The sequence below is a fragment of the Eulemur rufifrons genome, chromosome 11 (genome assembly GCF_041146395.1).
Source record: "Eulemur rufifrons isolate Redbay chromosome 11, OSU_ERuf_1, whole genome shotgun sequence".
Classification (NCBI taxonomy): Eukaryota; Metazoa; Chordata; class Mammalia; order Primates; family Lemuridae; genus Eulemur; species Eulemur rufifrons.
The window spans coordinates 3,356,845-3,375,304 of NC_090993.1; the positions used below are offsets into that span (position 1 = coordinate 3,356,845).

General features: G+C 47.6%; 1 long non-coding RNA gene across 1 annotated transcript; it reads right to left on the reverse strand.

Moving 5' to 3' along the window:
* Positions 1-429: 429 nt before the first annotated feature.
* Positions 430-4,969, reverse strand: LOC138393393 (uncharacterized). The gene is made up of 3 exons (XR_011235177.1): positions 4,794-4,969; positions 4,640-4,678; positions 430-554 (listed from the first exon to the last, which is right to left on the reverse strand). It is a non-coding gene; the product is annotated as an uncharacterized lncRNA (long non-coding RNA).
* Positions 4,970-18,460: the final 13,491 nt, after the last annotated feature.

Here is an 18,460-nt window from a genome sequence, read left to right on the forward strand (position 1 = left end):
GCATACACATATTAAAGCAGTGATAATACTTGTGAAATTAATGTACATCGTCCTATAAGTGGTATAATTGGGTCAAGCAATACCATCCTCAAATAATGACCTGAAGAATCATGAATCATCTTTCCCAATCTACTTATTTCTAAATTCAAAAACAAAAGATGGTAAAGACATGATCCTATGAAGCAAGACACAATATCTTAATCTTCCAATACGCATAAAAACTTAATAATCCTTCAAGAAGGTTGCCGGGAGTTAGCTACTCTCCCAGCAAAACAGGCCCCAAGGTAGGATCGTCACAAGGGATTTGGAAATGGTAGGAAATAAAGAAATAATATAGATGGAGAAATGATTGAGATGGAGACAAAGTGTAGTTTAAATAATGGGGGAGTTAGTGTTCCCAACAGAAGGTGTTATTCATACTTACCTGCCAACAGTCAAAAGTCAAACGGCTTTCCTGCTCTTCAATGCTGAAAACACTGGGCCGTCAACGCTATCATGTCCCAGCAGAAATGTCTTGAAGACTCTTTTCATCTTCACCAAACAATGGGTCAAGACTCGTGGGAGATAGGTGCACATCTACAATGAATACTGTATTGATATTTATGTGCCGTTATCTTTAATTTTCAATGAGTACAATACTTTTAAAACATACCCACTGGCCAGGCATGGTGGCTCACCCCTGTAATTCTAGCACTCTGGGAGGCCGAGGCAGGAGGATCACTTGAGGTCAGGAGTTACAGACCAGCCTCTCACAAGAGTGAGACCCTACCTCTACTAAAAATAGAAAAAATTAGCCAGGCATGGTGGTGTGTGCCTGTAGTCCCAGCTACTTGGTAGGCTGAGGCAGGAGGATGGCTTGAGCCCAGGAGTTTGAGGTTGCTGTGAGCTAGGCTGACGCCACAGCACTCACTCTAGCCCGGGCAACAGAGCGAGACTCTGTCTCAAAAAAAAAAAAAAAAAAAAGAAAAGAAAGAAATGAAGGTTGAATGGCTGAAGTAACTTCGCCAAACCCAAATGCATAAGGATTTGAACCGGGTCGGAATTTGAACCCAGGTCTCTCAGTTTCAAAGCCTTGTTATTTACAACAGCACAGTGGCTGTTTTCTACAGCAATGTTCCTCTTTCCCACAGATAGTTATTTTCTAGAAAACAGACATTTTAAAACTATAATTGTGTCAGGTTTAATGCTATGGAATAATTAGCAAAAAAAATGCATTCTTGCATGGAATGCACCTAAGAAATACGTAAAGAAGAGCTGCCACTTCCCTGGTGTTACAGGCAGTTTTCAAAGTGCCGGGGTCGGGATGAGGGGGCCTCACTTGGCTTCAAGTTAAAAATCTACGAAGCTCAAAAGACTCAGTAATCAGGATAAATAATATTTTTAAAAATAAAAACTAATGCAAAAAACCCATGATAATGAACAAAGTATCAAAATTTTATATAAAGATCCATGTTACTGATTTTCCCTTTGGCCTCAGACTGCAGCATGGCTTAGCGTGACATTATCACTGATGCAGAGTCCAAAACATACACCTGATGATGACGCAATTATCACCAAGTTGACCCTACTACAGATGTCCTTTCTTCCTTCCTTCGTTTTCTCAGCATCCGAGTGTCTACTAGTAGTGCCCACTAGTAGGCACTAGGGATACAGCAACAGCAAAAAAAAAAAAAAAAAAAAAAAAAAAAAAAAGATGAAAAGTTCTGCCTTCATGAAGCTTACATTCTAGTGAGGAAGACACAATAAAATAATTGAATCAAATATAAAGAACGTTAGATAGTGACAAATAGGAAAAAAAGCAAGGGAGGGAGATGTGATACTGCGATTTATAGTAAGAAAAATACATATTTGGCCTCTCCACGGTTCCTGGCACACAACTCCTAAAACCTTGGAATCTCTGGAACGGTAAGAGTATCTTTTATATGCTGAGATGACTGGTGGCCGGGGGCCCCTAGATGAGGGCTGTCACCAGAGAGACCAGGGCATGATTAGAGGGTTAGGACTTTCAGCCCCGCCTCCTGACCTCTGGGGGAGGGGGCAGTGGGCAGGTGCTGACAGCTGAGTTCACCCAAATGAAGCCTCTGCAAACCCCAGAAAGGGCAGGGCTGGGAGGCGCTTCCAGGTTGGCCAACGAGAACACAGCCACATGCGGGGGGTGCGGGGTGCACCCCGGCTCCACAGGCATCGTGTCCTGTGAATCTCTTCATCTGGTTGTTGTGTCCTTTAAAATACCCTTTGTAACAAATGGGTAAATGTAATTAACACGTTTCTCTGAGTTCTATGAGCTGCTCTAACTAATTAATCAGACCCGAGGGGGAGGTATGGGAAGCCCAATTTATAGCTGGTTGGTCAGAAGCACAGGTCACTACCTGGGGCCTGCGATTAATCTGCTGGGAGCAGGCGAGGGTGGGGCCTGGGGGTGGGGAGTGGGGGCCAGTCTTGGGGCCTGATTCTTATTTGTTTACTATGTTTCAAACATCACAGTCAAAATTCTTCTTGATGTTCAAATTGTCCCATCTTTGGCCAGTAGGATTTCCTTCAAGTTAGCATCTGGGTTCTTTTTTTTTTCTTATTTATTGAGATATAAAATAGATACAGCAAAATTTTAAAGTACATTAACCTTAAATGAACAGATCATTGAATTTTAACATATATATGCACCCTGTAGCCACCACGCAGATATATGATGTTCCCAGAGGATTTACATATACTCCTTTTCATTTAATACTAAGTACTAATAGCTAAGTAGTTTTCAAAAGTGACTGTTTCAGTTAACACTTCAAACACTAACTTAAGAGAGAAAGTTCCAGTTGCTCCCTAACCTCACTAACACTTGGTATTGCTGGTCCTTTTAATTTTTGAGCCGTTTTAGGCTGGTATGTAGTGGTACTTCATTGTGTTTTTAATTTGTACTTACCTGGTAATTAATAGATAGATCACCTTTTCATATGTTTACTGGTCATTTGGATATCCTCTTTTGTGGGGTACCTGTCCAAGTATTCTCTTTCCCCCACCTTTTTTTGGTCTTACTGGTGATGTGAAGTGTAATGACTTGATTAAGACAGTGTCTGCCATGTTTCTCCATTTTAAGGTTCCTTTTTTCGCTTTGTCATGATCAATGATCTATAGAGAGATACTTGGAGACTATATGAATATCTGGTTCAATGGTTTTAGCATCCACTGATGATCTTTGCCTAGAGAAATTATAACAGTGGCTGTACAAGAGGCATTAGTAGTTTTCGCAGACCATCAAGTGATTTTAATGTTTTTGCCAATTTTTAACTGGGTTGTATGTCTTTTTCTTAGTGACTTGCAGGAGTTCTTTATATATTCTTGTTATGAGTCCTTTGTGAGAGATATGGATGCAAAAAGTCTTCCCTCAGTCTGTGACTTGCGTTTCCACCATCTTAATGGTATCTTTCATTGAGCCAAATTTCTCTCTCTCTCTTTTTTTCTTTTTTAGAAAAAAGGTCTCACGCTCTGTCACCCTGGCTGGAGTGCAGTGGTGCAATCATAGCTCACTGTAGCCTCCAACTCCTGGGCTAAAGTGATCCCCTGCCTTAGCCTTCCAAGTAGCTGGGACTACAGGTACACACCATAGCACCCAGATAATATTCTTGTAGAGATGGGTCTCACTGTGTTGTCCAGGCTGGTCTCAAACTCCTGGCCTCAAGCAATTCTCCTACCTTAGCGTCCCAAGTGCTGGGATTATAGGTATGAGCCACTGCTACTGGCCTGAACCAAATTTCTTAATTTTAATGAGGCTCAATTTATTATTCTTTTCTTTTAAGGTTAGTGCCTTTTGTTTTCTGTTTAAGAAATGTTTGCCAAAAAGAAAGAAAGAAATATTTGCCCACCCAAATCTGTGTTCTTCTATAATAACAAAACTTGATTGACTTACCTTCCATATTTAGGTCTGTGATTGGCATCAAAAGTTAAAACATCTTTGTACCACAAATATAATAGTTATTTCTTACGATCTGGATAATTTTGTTATGAAAATTAAAATATCCCCAAGATGAAGAAGGAGGATTAATGCGTTACTTCTAATAAAACATACTTGTTTAATCATGTATTGACTCCAGCAAATTATACACCCACATCTAGCTGTCAGACACGCCGCTGTTGCCATCTGTGGCCTGCACATGTAGGTTTCCAAATTCCATCTATTAGGTGACTCAGAGTCATAAGAGAGGCATTTTGGTTGCCTGTTGGTGACTCCAATTTCTGCCTTCCAAGAATATGTGCGGACACATAAGGACTCCAGGTCTGGTCTCATTCAGATCCGGGCTCACCATGGGACATACCTCTAGGCTGTCTGGTATTTATGAATATTCCAGGGAATGATGAGTTTTGCTGGTTTGAGGCCTTTCTTCATCCTATTTCTTATATCTCTGGTCTCTATCTCTCGGGCACATACGCAAATGCAAACTTCATTTCTAAAATAGTTCTTGAGAACCTAAATTTTTTCCTATATTTTCTCTGAACCCAATAGAACGGGTTGGTACAACATCTTTCCTAAATTCTAGTACGAAAAAAAAAGCCCACAAATTACTGCAAACAAGGACATTTCAAATAACACATGTTCTATCATCACACGTAGAGATGATACAACTTATAAAACAAAAGTGATAAATACCTGGGCACACGGTGCGTCACAGGACAAGGGCCAGGATTCCTAAATTAATGAAGAGTATTTAGTCACCCCTTTGGTTTTATGAACATAAAACATTTCGCATAAAAAGCCAATAGCTCATTTAATTATCGAACAACCTTTGAGGTGTGGAACTCACGTTCGAGGTCAGAACTCGGACCCTGGTTTCCACGTCTGAGGCCCCCACGCTCTCCTCCCGCGCTCTGTGCTCTATTTCCAAGGCCTCTTCCAAGGTCTCTTTCGCGTCCTGGGCTCTGTGAGCAGCGGGTTTCGATTTGTCACTACCGGGCACGTCATCCGAGAAAGAAGTCGTGCGGGTCGCTAGCGGGCGCTCTGCGGCGCCTGTTGCCCGGAGGCTGCGAGTTTTGATCGGCTTGTGTGCGCTTCCCGGATAAAAGCGCCCCTGGGCGATCTCACAAATGACTCTTCCCCCGTGTTGTGGCTGCAAAGAGTCGGCGACTCTGCGCTCCACAGCGTCCCCAGCCGAAGCCCTGTTTGTCTCCCTCGGGGACAAGGCGAATCCGTGTTTCACTCCCTTCCTGGGATCGTGCTCCCAAGCAGACTGAGCGTCCCTTAGGGCAGCAGAAACACCTACCACGCATGACAGTCCCGCCAGCCTTACAAGTGTGCCACTACGACATAAGGGACATACATGGGACATAGGGCCCCGTAAGAGCCACAGTTGCCATTTTTCTTACAGTTGCTTCACCCAGGATTGGTGTGTATACAGCAGGAGGCACATGGGTTCCCCGTGGGAAAGGGGTCTTCTAGCCTTGCAAAACGTTGTAAAACACGTATTAATCTCTAGCAATCATTATTAATATGAAAGAGGTGTGTCTGTCTTTTTTTTGGTGCTCCTTCCTGAAGTACCTGAGGGTCCGAGGCAAACTGAAGTGTGTCGCCCCCTGGCGGGAATGCAGAAGGCTGGGGGAGGTGACGCCGGGAGGGTGGCGAGAGTGAGAAGGAAAGGAAGCTTCCCGGGGGGGCCCACTCATGGGGGTCTAAGCACAGGGTGAAAGGGCACCTCAGGGAACAGTAAAGAAATATTTGCACCATCATCTAGCCCTTAGAGAGTGTCCCCGGTCATTGATGGATCACAATGGGTTCGGGACGCCCTGCCGGGAGCACCACGCAGGCACGAGGATGAGGGGTGGCTGTGGTTCTCTTGGGCTCACACAATTCTAGGAGACCTATTTCCTGCAAAATCCTCCACCTCCCCAGGAATGCACGTTAGAATCACGGCAGAGAAACGGCCGGTGGCCGTAGCCAGGTGAGCACCCCCAAACACATTCGCTAGCTACCCCGAGACCTAAATCAGACTGCGCATGTCCCACCCTCTCTGACTCCGGGGGATGTGGAGCAGGTGAGGCCGCTGTGAACGTGTTTACTCGTCTCCGATGACAAGAGCAGAGGAGGATCTCGTCTGTTTGTCCAGCTGCAGGAAGACGTCCTGGTTGCACGGTTTCCACTGCGATTTCTGGCAGGGTGTGGGAAAATCCTTTCTGGTCACATGTCAGCATTATTTTTCCTTCGGTGAGGTTGAGTACGTCCATACAGTTGACAGGAAAAATAGGCGCGATGCTAGGACTGCTCCCTAGAGGGCCGCCGTCACCCCTACTCTTAGTCGCCGGGGGACACGCGCCCCTGAGCCCAGGCTGGTGCAGTTCCTCGCAGAAACCACGAGGTGGCGCCACGGGACCGGGGCCAGAGCCGACACTCTCGCTTCCTCCCGGAGGTGGGCGAGAGAGGCTCGCACCTCACCCCAGTCCCCAGCACGTCCCCACTTGGGGTCTGTTAGTGCTCCGGTTTATCCATCAATTTTCCCACCTGTTCAGCAGACATTTACTGAGTGCCACCAGGAGCCAAGAAATGGACAGGTACAACGATGCACGCTGGTGCAGTACCTGCTCCCTTACAGCACGTGATCTGTCGCTACCTGCCCCCAGGCGGAGCCGAGAGGCTGGGAAAGTTCAGGTCTTGGGGAACAAGTGGGCTTCCCAGACGAGCGGGAACATGGGCGGGGAGGAGCCCTTCAGGTGAGGGGCAGCCAAGCCAAGGCAAAAGAGTGGGGGTGACAGGGAGGAGGGTGGCCTAGCACGAGCCGCTCTGGGGGCCTCCGTTTCTTCAACTGTAACACGAGGGGCTCGGCAGGCCCCGTGCGGCTCAGTGAGGGCCGCGGTGGCCCCAGGGCGGCTGACCCCACCTGCTTCGCCAAACCGAAGGCAACAGCCAAGATGCCCACTTCTCAGGTGACACGGTGCTGGCCCTCCTTTGCCACAAGGACGGGTGCCCAGGACAGGCTGGCAGGTGCAAAAGGAACACCTGAGATCCCGAGATGCGCAGACCTGCATTTAACCCCAGCTCCGCCAGCTACTATTTCAGTGACCTAGGACAAGTCACTTAACGTTTCTGACCTCCTGCTTCCTCCCCCAGAAGATGGGCTTGATGACACTTGCTTGTCTTTGGGAGGATGGATGTCTTCCGCGGGGCTTAAGGGCCAGGAGGCCTGTGTTCCAGTTCTGGCTTAGCCACTTCCTAATTGTGTGTCCTGCATTGTGAAGTCACTCAATGTCACTGTGTCAAAGTTTCTTCATCTCTTACATGGGCATATACAATCTACCTCATGGAATTAGTGAAAACTTAAATAAGGTGATGATGTTTCCAATCCTGGGCCTAGCACATAGTAGGTGCTCAGTTATTGTTACTTTTCCCCCCTTAACTCACATATAAAAATACGGTTTAGCACTACATCCTGTCTTGTATGTCCCACTAATGTTATGTTTGTTGGCCTTGTCTCCACAACAAGAATTTAAACTTTATAAGGTCATGAATCCTGTTGCCTAGCGCCATGCGAGCACACAGTAAGCACAGAATAAACAGATCTCCGTGCCAAGCAGCGAGGCTGGGATCCTCAGGCCTTGGCACTTTTGTTAATCCAGCCACTATTTCAGGAGCGACTATGTTCAGGCTGATAAATTCTGGAACATTTCCTTTTCAGGATTTAAATTTTCTGTATAGCAACGTGCTGTATATGAGATGCTCCTGGGATTAGAGTGATCCTGTGGCCACTATAATAACACTCACAACGCTAGCTAACCTTTATGGAATGTCTACAGTGCCAGGCAACATGCTTTACATGCATTACCTTATTTCATCCTCATAACAACCTTATGGGGTGATTTATTATGATTCCCACTCTACAGATACGGAAACTGAGGCTCAGGGACGTTACGTATAAGAGGAGGTTCCTGCAGCTAGTACTGTAAGTGGGAGAACTGAGATTTAAATCCACGTCTTTCTGATGCTGGAGCTCTTGCCCAGGGCACTCTGCCCTGGTGCCTCCCGGGTAATGACACACATACAAGCACCTCCCAGAGGGCCTGGCACTTAATAGGTGCTCAATAATAGTGGGCTCTCTTCCTTCCATCAAGAAGTATATCTAGGAGGGAGCCTAGGATGAAGCAGGCACGTGAACAGGTGACTAGGGTGGGTATAAAACCTCATCCCTGCCCTCAGGTGGGACACATTCTCCTGTCCTAAGTTGCGATGTGCTGAAGAAAAGCCTCAGGTTCGTGGGGGCTTCCAGCTGGGCACCTGGGAGAAGGCTTTGTTGCAGGCAAGACGGAGAAGGGGGCAGCGCTGCTCGTCATCCGAGCATGCAGCGCTTGGCGCAAAGGTGTCATGGCCAGGTGCAGCGTTCCTGGGAGATCTGTTTTCTAGGGGTGGGTACAGGAAGGCAAGGAGAATGCAGGAGAGCCGCTAGAGGGTTTGGGAGCTGAACTTGGTGTCCCTGGCAATCAGATGCCTCTGTGTCCTCTGTCCTAACCCGAAACCCACAGCCTGTGACCCACATGTAGAAGAGCAAGCTGTCAGTCAAAGCCCGGCCTTTGGAATCTCTTCTTTGGGAAAAAAACAACGTGAGGCTGCCACAGAGCCACGAAACAAATGCACAGAGCTATTTTGGGCAACTGTCCCCAGGGACCCTGATAGCACAACCTGTGTAACTGGAACTAGGTCACCAAGCTATCTCACCGGTGGCCGAGGAGCCCTTCCTCTGCCTCTCCGTCATCCCTCCGTGTCACAAGGGCAAACTAAAGACACGAGACAGGGGTTCAGTGGACGGCACACTTTCTTTTAAAACTGGCAGCAATCTGGCCACAAAATAAAGGTAAAATCATCACGTCCTCCGGTTCTCGTTTTGGCACGATCACAGCTGCTGATGGTAGTCATGGAAACCAGCAGAGGTGTCAAATCTTAGCTCTCATAGAAGACAACCTGAACTTACTCTGATCTGAGCTCTTTTAAAATAGAAGCTGTCTTGAACCTGGGTAAACAGGCCTCAAAGTTTTTCTTCTGCCTGGCTGGGGTGTGTTTCTTTTTCTCTTTTGTGGCTACACAGAGGCTAATAACGCAGCAAGAATTGGCTCTGGTGAGGTCTATAAAATGTTACATTAGGTCTCTTTTCTGTTGCCAGAGGCAGAAACCTAAATCAACCTAGGTGCGATAAGATATATTTATTTTTCATTTCATTTTACTTTTTCATTTTTTCCCACAATATAGATGGAAAGGACCGAAACTGGTTTGAAAATATTCAGGGACTCAAAGATGGCATTAGGGGTCTCTCTCTGTTTTGCTATCTCTCATCTTAGAATCTCTTACCTCTAAGGCTCCTCTTTGACAAGGGATGGGACACTGGGCGTTGTGACGTCACATTGTCGTATTCTTTCTGCTTTAGCTCAAGGGAGAGAAGTTGGCTTGAGGATGAAAACATCCCAGGTGCGTTCTGGTGGCCTCAGCTGGGAACAAGTGGCCGAGTCTGGGCCTTTTGCCATGAGGGAAGTATTTGAGGCGGGACCACCAGAGTCCTGGGGTGGGGAGACAGAGCAGCCCCCGGCGGTCACGTGAGTGGACTGCGGCAGGGTTACTCCCTGCACACACAGGTCCTCTGCCCAGGGCTCATCAGCTTCATCAAAGTTCGCTCTCAGCTCGCCAGGTGCTGTGAAGGATCTAGCAACCTGATTGTGTCTCGTGTATTCAGATGGTAGCTGAATATATTGTTCCTTCTAGGGAGTGCACAACTGTATCAGCTTGAGTCCAGCCAGGAGAGAGAATCACATAGTAATTTGAACAGAGAAAGTTTAATATAAACAATTATTATTATTATTATTAGAGACAGGATCTCACTCTGTTACACAAGCTGGAGAGCAGGGGTGTGATCACAGCTCACTGCAGCCTTAAACTCCTGGGCTCAAGCAATTCTCTTGCCTCAGCCTCCCAAGTAGCTGGTACTACAGGCATATGCCACCAAGCCCAGCTAGTTTTTAAAATTTTTTTGTCGTGAGTCTGGGGGTTGGTGGCTCATACCTGTAATCCTAGTTCTTTGGGAGGCCAAGGCGGAAGGATTGCTTGAAGCCAGGAGTTTGAGATCAGCCTGAGCAAGAGGTAGACCTTGTCTCTACAAAAAATAGAAAAATTGCTTCAGTGGACCGTTTTATGCTTATTGACAAAAAAATAAATAAACCCACTGCTGGTCAGATGTTGGATGCAGATGTGTCAAACATTGCTGGTTTCTCTAGTTTATTGCAGGGGTTCAATCTTTTCTAGAAGAAAATAATAAAACAAGAGCCTTAAAATAATCACACCCTTTATTCAGTAATTCAAAATTTCTGAATATATTACTAAGTTAGTAATTCAAAACAATCTACCTATACAATAATATTTATGATAGTATTAATTTTTGAAAATTTTTCACTTTTTTTTTTATTCTCAATGTGTCCTCACTTGGGGGGGGTGGAGAGGGAGAGAGAGAGAGAGAGAGAGACAGAATAGTATTAATTATTAAAAAGGGAAAGGTAAACAGCCCAAACATCTAATGAATGAAGAATGTTTACGTAGTGAAGGAATATTGACATGACAAACTATTATGCCTCCGATTTCAAATCATAAATTTGGCAACTGCATGGAAACAGAAACATGAGGATGACATTAGGCAAAATGAAGAAAATAGCAAAAAATCTTTACATACCATGATTATAACTATGGGGGGGGGGAACCTTATACACAGGCTAAATGAAGATACCAAAACCCACTGAATTGTACACTTTAAATCGGTGGATTTTATGGCATGGGAATTATATCTCAAATTTTGAAAAAGGACTCAATGAGGCTGCAGGGATACGTGAACCATTTCTGTGCCAAGGTCAGGAGATGTTTTTGCTTGTGTATTCCTCCAAAGTTGTTTAAACCTGAATTTTTCTTTTAAGGGAAAAGTTTGATTCTGCAGTTTCGGCCCTACTTTTTTTGTAGTAGGTCCAAGGTGTTCCCCGCGCCACACAGCCCGCGATGACACAGTCACTCTGAGTGTATAAGGGACTTCTCCTCTCGGGGAGTGAGAAGTCAGGCTGCAAACACTGAGCCCGGATCCCGGCTGGTGGAAAGTGTCCCCTGAGCCTGAGTCGGGCACTTGGATGGGAAACGGCGCTTCTGCCCCCTAAGGCTTCATTTCCTTCCTGGGTCTGTCGGTCGGGGACAGTGAGGAGCCCAGAAGTCACGCATGCGCAGAGCTTCAGCCACCACTCAGCTCCCAGCCTCTCACGTGGCCCAGCCCTCGTGGGCGCACCCACACGTACACACGAGCAGGGGCAAGCATGTCACTCAGCCTTCTGAGCTGTCACCTGGGACACCTTTTGCTGGATTGTAGTGTTCTGCACAAGAACCGCAGGGGTTATGTCTGCACGATCTGAAACCTCCCAAACCCTCTGTCTGCAATGTCCCTGCTGCCCCGCCAGGGAGGACAGGAGGAGACGCGAGACAGTAAACATGAAGAGCTGTGAATTCCTCCGAGAAAAGCTTATTCCACACATTCAGTGTTTACAGACAATACTCTGCTTCTCACGGCGCCCCGCGGGCACTTGTGAGCTGTTTGGAGGGTCCCCCGAGGCACTCCTGGGCAAATGAAGGCATTGCCCTATTCCCAAACCTGCAAGGTTTCCACCTCCCTCAAAACATCCATTCTCCCTCTTTCAGACCCTCAGACCCTTTAGTAGGGTGGTCGTACATCCCAGTCTGCCTGGGACACTCGTGTTCACACCTACTGTGGTGGTGTGATTATAATAGGGTCCCTGTTGGCTCCCCGAAGTGTCTCGCTTTGTATGATATAAATTATAGGTCGTAGAACCCATTAGTCGTATCTGTGTTTCAAGTTAAACCTACTCTCTAGGGATTAGGAAGGCTCATTACAGGCATCCAAGCCACAGGCAGCCCTGGAGAGGATGCTCTGGGGACCCCCCCCCCAGGCTTGTAGGGGTAACATCTGAGATTGCCTGTAGGGAGGTGAGGGACCGGGTGGGGGAGGAGGCGAGGAGGTGCTGCCTTGGGAAGTGGAACTGGGGCCTGCTTCCAGGAAAGGTCTCAGAGTACCCCAGCCTGCAATGGGGCCGTCCTGAGTACTAATAAACGTCTGCTGGGAAGGCAGGTTACAAAGGCAAAACAGCTAGGTCCCCTGCCCTCAAGAAACTTCCAATTTAGTCGAGGAGACATAGAAAAATAAACAACAGCGCACATCCATGCAGGCATGTGGTTATTGAATGGTTCACTCATTCAACCAGCACGTGTTGGCGTAGCCCAGCCTGGGCGCCGGGGACATACAGCCCGGTGCTGTGTGTCCTAGGGTGGGCGGGTGTTCTGTCCCAGAGCTGTGCTGTGCTCGCTGCCTCTGATTCCAACACTGCCCCGAAGAGCGCCCACAAACTCTCTTCATTTATTTTCACACAAGGATAAATAGCACTCACCTCAACTTTTTTTTTTTTTCTTTTTTCAAGGAGAGATACATTCCACTGTCCGAATGGGCTTAGGAACAATTTTCTTTTACCTGCTCTGGACAGAGTGCCAGGAACCCCTGAGTTAAAGTGAAATCGTGTTTTCGGTGTATTCTTGTGTGTTCCAGACCTTTACTGACCGTTGAAGTGGGGAGCTGCCTGGTGGGCCCCCCACTCATCTGTCCTCTTGGGAGCAGAGAGAAATCGCAAAGCAGCGGGATGGAGCCAAGCCAAAGGCCCTGAAGCTGCATCGACCCAAAGGACTGGCAGGAGAGAACAAGAGGAGCAGGTGTGGCCCGGAGTGCAAACCAGCTGGGGAGACAAAGCCCAGAGAATGTGTGCCCTTGTGATACAGATGTGCCTGAAGCCACATCTGCAGGAGGGGAGGGACGGTTCCCAGCTGAGTCATTTTTTTCTACCCTGCACTTCGTTTTGGAGACCCACGTAGGAATCTTTTTAAAAACCCCTATTGCAGGCCGGGCGCGGTGGCTCACGCCTGTAATCCTAGCACTCTGGGAGGCCGAGGCGGGTGGATCGCTCGAGGTCAGGAGTTCAAGACCAGCCTGAGCAATGAGCGAGACCTCGTCTCTACTAAAAATAGAAAGAAATTATCTGGCCAACTAAAATATATATAGAAAAAAAAAAATTAGCCGGGCATGGTGGCGCATGCCTGTAGTCCCAGCTACTCGGGAGGCTGAGGCAGTAGGATTGCTTAAGCCCAGGCGTTTGAGGTTGCTGTGAGCTAGGCTGACGCCACGGCACTCACTCTAGCCTGGGCAACAAAGCGACACTCTGTCTCAAAAAAAAAAAAAAAAAAAAAAAAAAAAACAAAAAAACCCTATTGCATTTAAACCCCAAATATTGCCCTGCCCTGCCCTGTCCTCCTCTCCCTTAGCTCTCCCTCTCCCCTTCCTCCCACAGACAATAGAAACGTAGCAAGGAAGACCTGGAGACCCAGCCTTCCACGAGAGCCTTCCCATCAAGCTGCAAGACATGGGTGACTCCATGTGGGGTTTGATAAGATCATTCTTTGTCTGCAACCCTGATTGGTGGAGAGGAGGGGAACCTGGCTCTGATTGGTGGAAGCCGAGATGGGAAGAGGCAGCGGTGCAAGCCCAGATTGGTGGGGAGGAGCGAGGAGTCAGGCTCTGATTGGCTGGGAGCGCTTCAGGTACAAGCCAGGTTAATCGCTGCACCTCCGTTTGCAAATTCCCTTTGCCCCTTCCAAGCCTCTTTTCTCTGTGCCCCACCCCTCCCCACCCCTGCAGCATGCGGTCCACCTTGTAAGCTGTGGGGGTGCCGGTCCAGCCTCTACCCAGAGGGTCTCTGCTGAGCCTTAGCCTGCGATGGCATCAATACCCCCCAGGCAGGGGACAGGGGAGACTCCTTGGGTTCGTGAACACAAGAGTGCCGGGTCCAGGACATCAGGGTCCAGGACATCAGCCAGCACCTTGTTCCAGGGGGAGGGCCCAGCAGCCGCAGGGGTCAGCCGCAGCCGGCCCCAGGCAACCCAGTGGACACAGGACAGATACCGTGACTTAATGACACGGCAATAATTCTGCTGGCAATTCATTAGAAACTATGAAAAACAATGTGCATCACTCCCTCATCAGCGTCTGCAGATTTAAGAAACGTTGCCAAGGAGGCCGCTCTCCAATGCCTGGCTTCCAGCTGGTTTAACTGTCTTTCGGAAAATGCAGGAGTAATTGTCAAAAATGGACTGTGCCCTCTCCCGCTCTGGCTCGCAGCCCCTCGTCTCGAGTGCTCCGTGTGCTTCCCAGGGGTCTTCAGCTCAGACTGGTGCACCCGGACAGTCCTCCTTGTATTAGGTGGGGCGAAAGCCAAGGGCTCAGGAAGGCACCGGGAATTGAAGACTCGGGCTTCTGACTTGTCTATTTGTCCTCACTGGAATAAGAAAGAAAATTCTTTTCATGTTTACCATAGTATCCCAAAGAACTAAAAACACCAGAAACACGGTGCAGGGAAAAAATGGTACCATCAGAAATCAGACCTGGGAAAGGTAAGGACAAGGTAGGACTTACATCCCATAAGCAGATGCAGAAATCGCAGCAGCCGCCGCCTACGCTTTGCACTCTGGTAGCTGAGACAACAGTGAGCACAGGAGGTCACAGAAGGGCTGCGGTGGAAGATTCCCAGGAGATCCACTTCCAGGCCGCCGGGGAAGGGAAGGGTAGGCCCAGGGCGAAGGCCTGTGGGTGGCGCGGAGCTCCCTTCTCCCCCAGACCCTGCCCCGCCCGCGCCTCCATTGTGGGATTTTTGTTCTTTTACCCCTTCAACATTTTCCACTGATGTTTATTGTTATTTAAAGGATTGATCCTTTAAGTGTTTATGCCCTGCCAGACTAGTAACTAGTTAACACACACACACACACACACACACACGCTCATCAGTATGCATGGTTTCTAAAATCCTGTTATCTTTCATTGCTTTTCCCTCTGGTCTTTCTTACTTGCTTTATCTAGGATGCTCTGCAGACATGCAGGCAAGCATGAGGTTTACTGTCCTGCGTTAGAATCTGCTTTTCCTTCCCAGGGTGGCCAAGGAGCTGGGGGAGGGGGAGGAGGCGGGGGAGGGCGCCTGCCGGGTCACTGTCTGGACAAGGAGTCTTGCGTCATGCGCACAGCAGGCTGAGGCTCGCAGCGACCCCGCCTCACTCTGCCCTGCCCTGCCCTGCCTGCCCTGCAGCCAATTTATCACCCTGCACAGAAGGGAAGAGACCAGATGGATTCTGGCCACAGCTAATGCTAATGCACTTCTATTTATGAGTAATGATTTTTGACCCAAAATGGGGTTTGCAGTGCTGTGAGAAGGTCACGCTGGGGACACCAAAGCTCCCACGAAGAGGAGCTGGTCTCCCCGAGTGGAAACAACAGGGCAGAGAGCTAACAGCTGTTGGTGGGAAGCAGAGGCCACCGGGAAGCTAAGCCAAGGAATGTACCCGAACGAAAAAGCCGTGGTTTTTCACAATGAATAATTGAGCTCTGGCTGGCTACAGCCAGCAATCTCCTATCTGGAACCAGGCCCGAATACAGATGAGGGGGCCTGAGAGCTGGAACGAACCGGGTAGGACAGGCCGGATCTCACCCTGGTGTTTTTAGCTGGTGCTATCGGCAACCCAGGAGGAAAACACACCATTCTGTGACTTTGGGCCACTGAGGGTGACCGGCATCTTACAGGACAAACGGCACACAGAACTACATTTGGAAGATTTTTGACTTCAGGCGGAGTACTAATTTTTGTTCATTACATTCTAAGCCACGATTGAATTCTCGCTTTTGTGCAAGATTAAAAACAATTTAAATTCTACAGACTGGGAGTGTTGAGTGCCACACATGCCAACACCTTCTGATTGCATTCTGTCCCTTAGCAGCCATGCCCTTCTCACGGCCGTGCTGATGCCGCGTTTTCTGTTTGCAGACTCACGACCTTGGGAAGCGCAGGAAATCCTGCGAGCGGAGCTGCAAGCTGCTCCCAGGAGCTCCCGGTGACCAGTTCCCTCTGCTCCTCTGGCCCTGACGACCCTCTGTCCTCTGGTCCTCAGCCTCTGTAACATGTGGTCCTGATAGGATTGCCAGATTAGCAAACAAAAATACAGGACGCCTAATTCCATGTGAATTTCAGATGAACAAATAATTTTTAGTGCAAGCGTGTCCCGTGCAGTAACTGGGCATCCTGTCTTTTATCCGGCGACCCCAGGCACCGAGTGCATGCACAGGTCTGCCGGGGAACCCCTGCCTTCTCCCTGGGACCCCCCAGGGTGACTCGCACGAGCACAGGACGACCACACGCCGATGTCCCCCGCCTGTGGCTTGCAGATATGGGGTAACTGATCAAAGGTGCGAGTTCTAGGAAACTGAAGAGCAGGAGGAGAAGGCTGCAGTGGCAGCGAGGAGTGGAAAGCCTTTCATTAGCTTTGTTGCTCTTATAGTTACTGGAACTCCTCAGATCTCGGCTTCATGTGTCACGCAGCAGAGCAAATTAGATTAGTGTCTATGTTCCCTGATACGTCTAAAATAACATGATTTTCAAGAGCCAGACAATGCTTACACACAAGGAGCATAGCTGGTCTCGATTTGCTGGGAACAGACTCTTTCCAAGGTCACCTTGCAGAAGGAACCTTTATAATAAGGATATTCTCTCCCAGGGCCGGGTCTTCTGGAAATGGAACGTTGTTCGGGTTATAGTTCTTGGTGACTCTCAAGAGCGAGACTTTCTGGTTCTCTGCTTCAGTGGTTTTGCTGTTCCTGGGCTCTTCAGCCTCAGGCTCGAGCTTCTGCACCTTCCTGTCACCAGGGCTGGATGCAGACTCTGTGCCCCAAAGTCCGATTATCCGAGAGATGACCTGCTTGGGCAGATACTGTCTACAAAAGTTCCCGATTCTATGTTATTCTGGAGACAAAAACTCCCCGGAGAACCCATTTTCATCCAGGTTACTATCCTCCTTTATGTTAAAGTTTCAAGAGTGCATCAGGCCAAGGCACCGAACACCCAATCTAATCAGAGGTGGCTAAGATTGCGGGAAAATGTAACCCAAAACAGCAAACTTTACTGACAAGAACCATCTGTGCCAGGCTCTTGCTTAGAAGGGGGCTGCGGGCACAGTGGGCACTTCAAAGTCTGTGTATAAATTAGTATATTCCACCTCTCAGCTTCAAAGAACTCCCATCCAACCTAATCCAGATATTACATTCACCCACCAAATACTGACATCCAAGCTGTCTTTTCTTAACGATGGAAAGTAGAATACTTTCGGATATTCAAAGAGTCAGAGTATTCTAAAGTTTGATGTTATCTTAGAAATTGTATAGATGAGGAATTTGAAGTCCAAAGAGGAGGCTAAATGGCTAATCAATGTGATATCATCCATCATGAAGATTCCAATCCTGGAGACTTCTTCCCTCTCGTGCCACCAAACTGCTATACCCCGAAAGCCTCCTCTCCAGGGCTGGCCAAACTGCTATTCCTATTCCAATAATTTAGTTTTCTTGTTCAAGAAAAAAATGAAATGGGGAAAGAAAGGGCAGATTAGCTACATGTTTAGTCACTTTTGCACCAAGTTCTTATCCAGATCAGAAACTTAGGCAAGGATATTTTTTTTCTTCTTTGTTTAGTATACATACCTCGTCAACCCCCAGTCTTGCACTTGGAAAATATAATAAGAACCAGCCATTTACGGGCTGTCGTCTTTCTGATAAATGATGTAAGCTGCCTCTACTCCCTAAGTGCATATCTCCTTCCTGACCCTTGATCCAAGGCAATTAAGAAAAGCAATAAAATCACGAAACCTCACTTTTGATCAATGCATTCCGGCCAGAGGGAGATCGGGTTGTCCTTACTGAATATCTATAATTAGATTGGGTTTGGAATCTGGACTGCTGCATCAAGAAAAAAAAAGCATAATTTTAAAATCACTGTCTCGACATTTCAGAAGAAACTAGAGCGATCTAAAAGCAATGAACGTGATGAAGATGGAAATCCAGGCATTTTGAACTAGTGAATTTGCTGCAACACTATATAAATAACTGGTTGAGAACTTAGGTCTTACAGAAATGAGGGCTCGTGCTTGGAGGTCACCAAAAATTATTTTCGGACCCAATTAAGCAACAGTGAAAGGGGATAAGGTATTCTGATAGACAGTAGGGGGGTCCCTTGCCCCTCATGGTACCTTGAGATCCCACAAAGCTACAAACTGAACACATTTCTTAAAACAACTTTATTGAGGTGCAATTTACTTACATAACTGCATCCGTTTGAAGTGTATAACTCAATGAATTTTGAAAAGTATATATACCCATGAAATTAACACCATAATAAAGATACATAATGTTTTCATCAATCTCAAAAGTTGTCCCGTGGCTGTTGCGATCCATCCTCCCTCCATCCCGCACTCCTCAGGGAAATTGATCTGTTTGTGTCATTATGGATTAGTTTGCCTTTTCTAAAACTTTCTCTAAGTGGACACATGCAA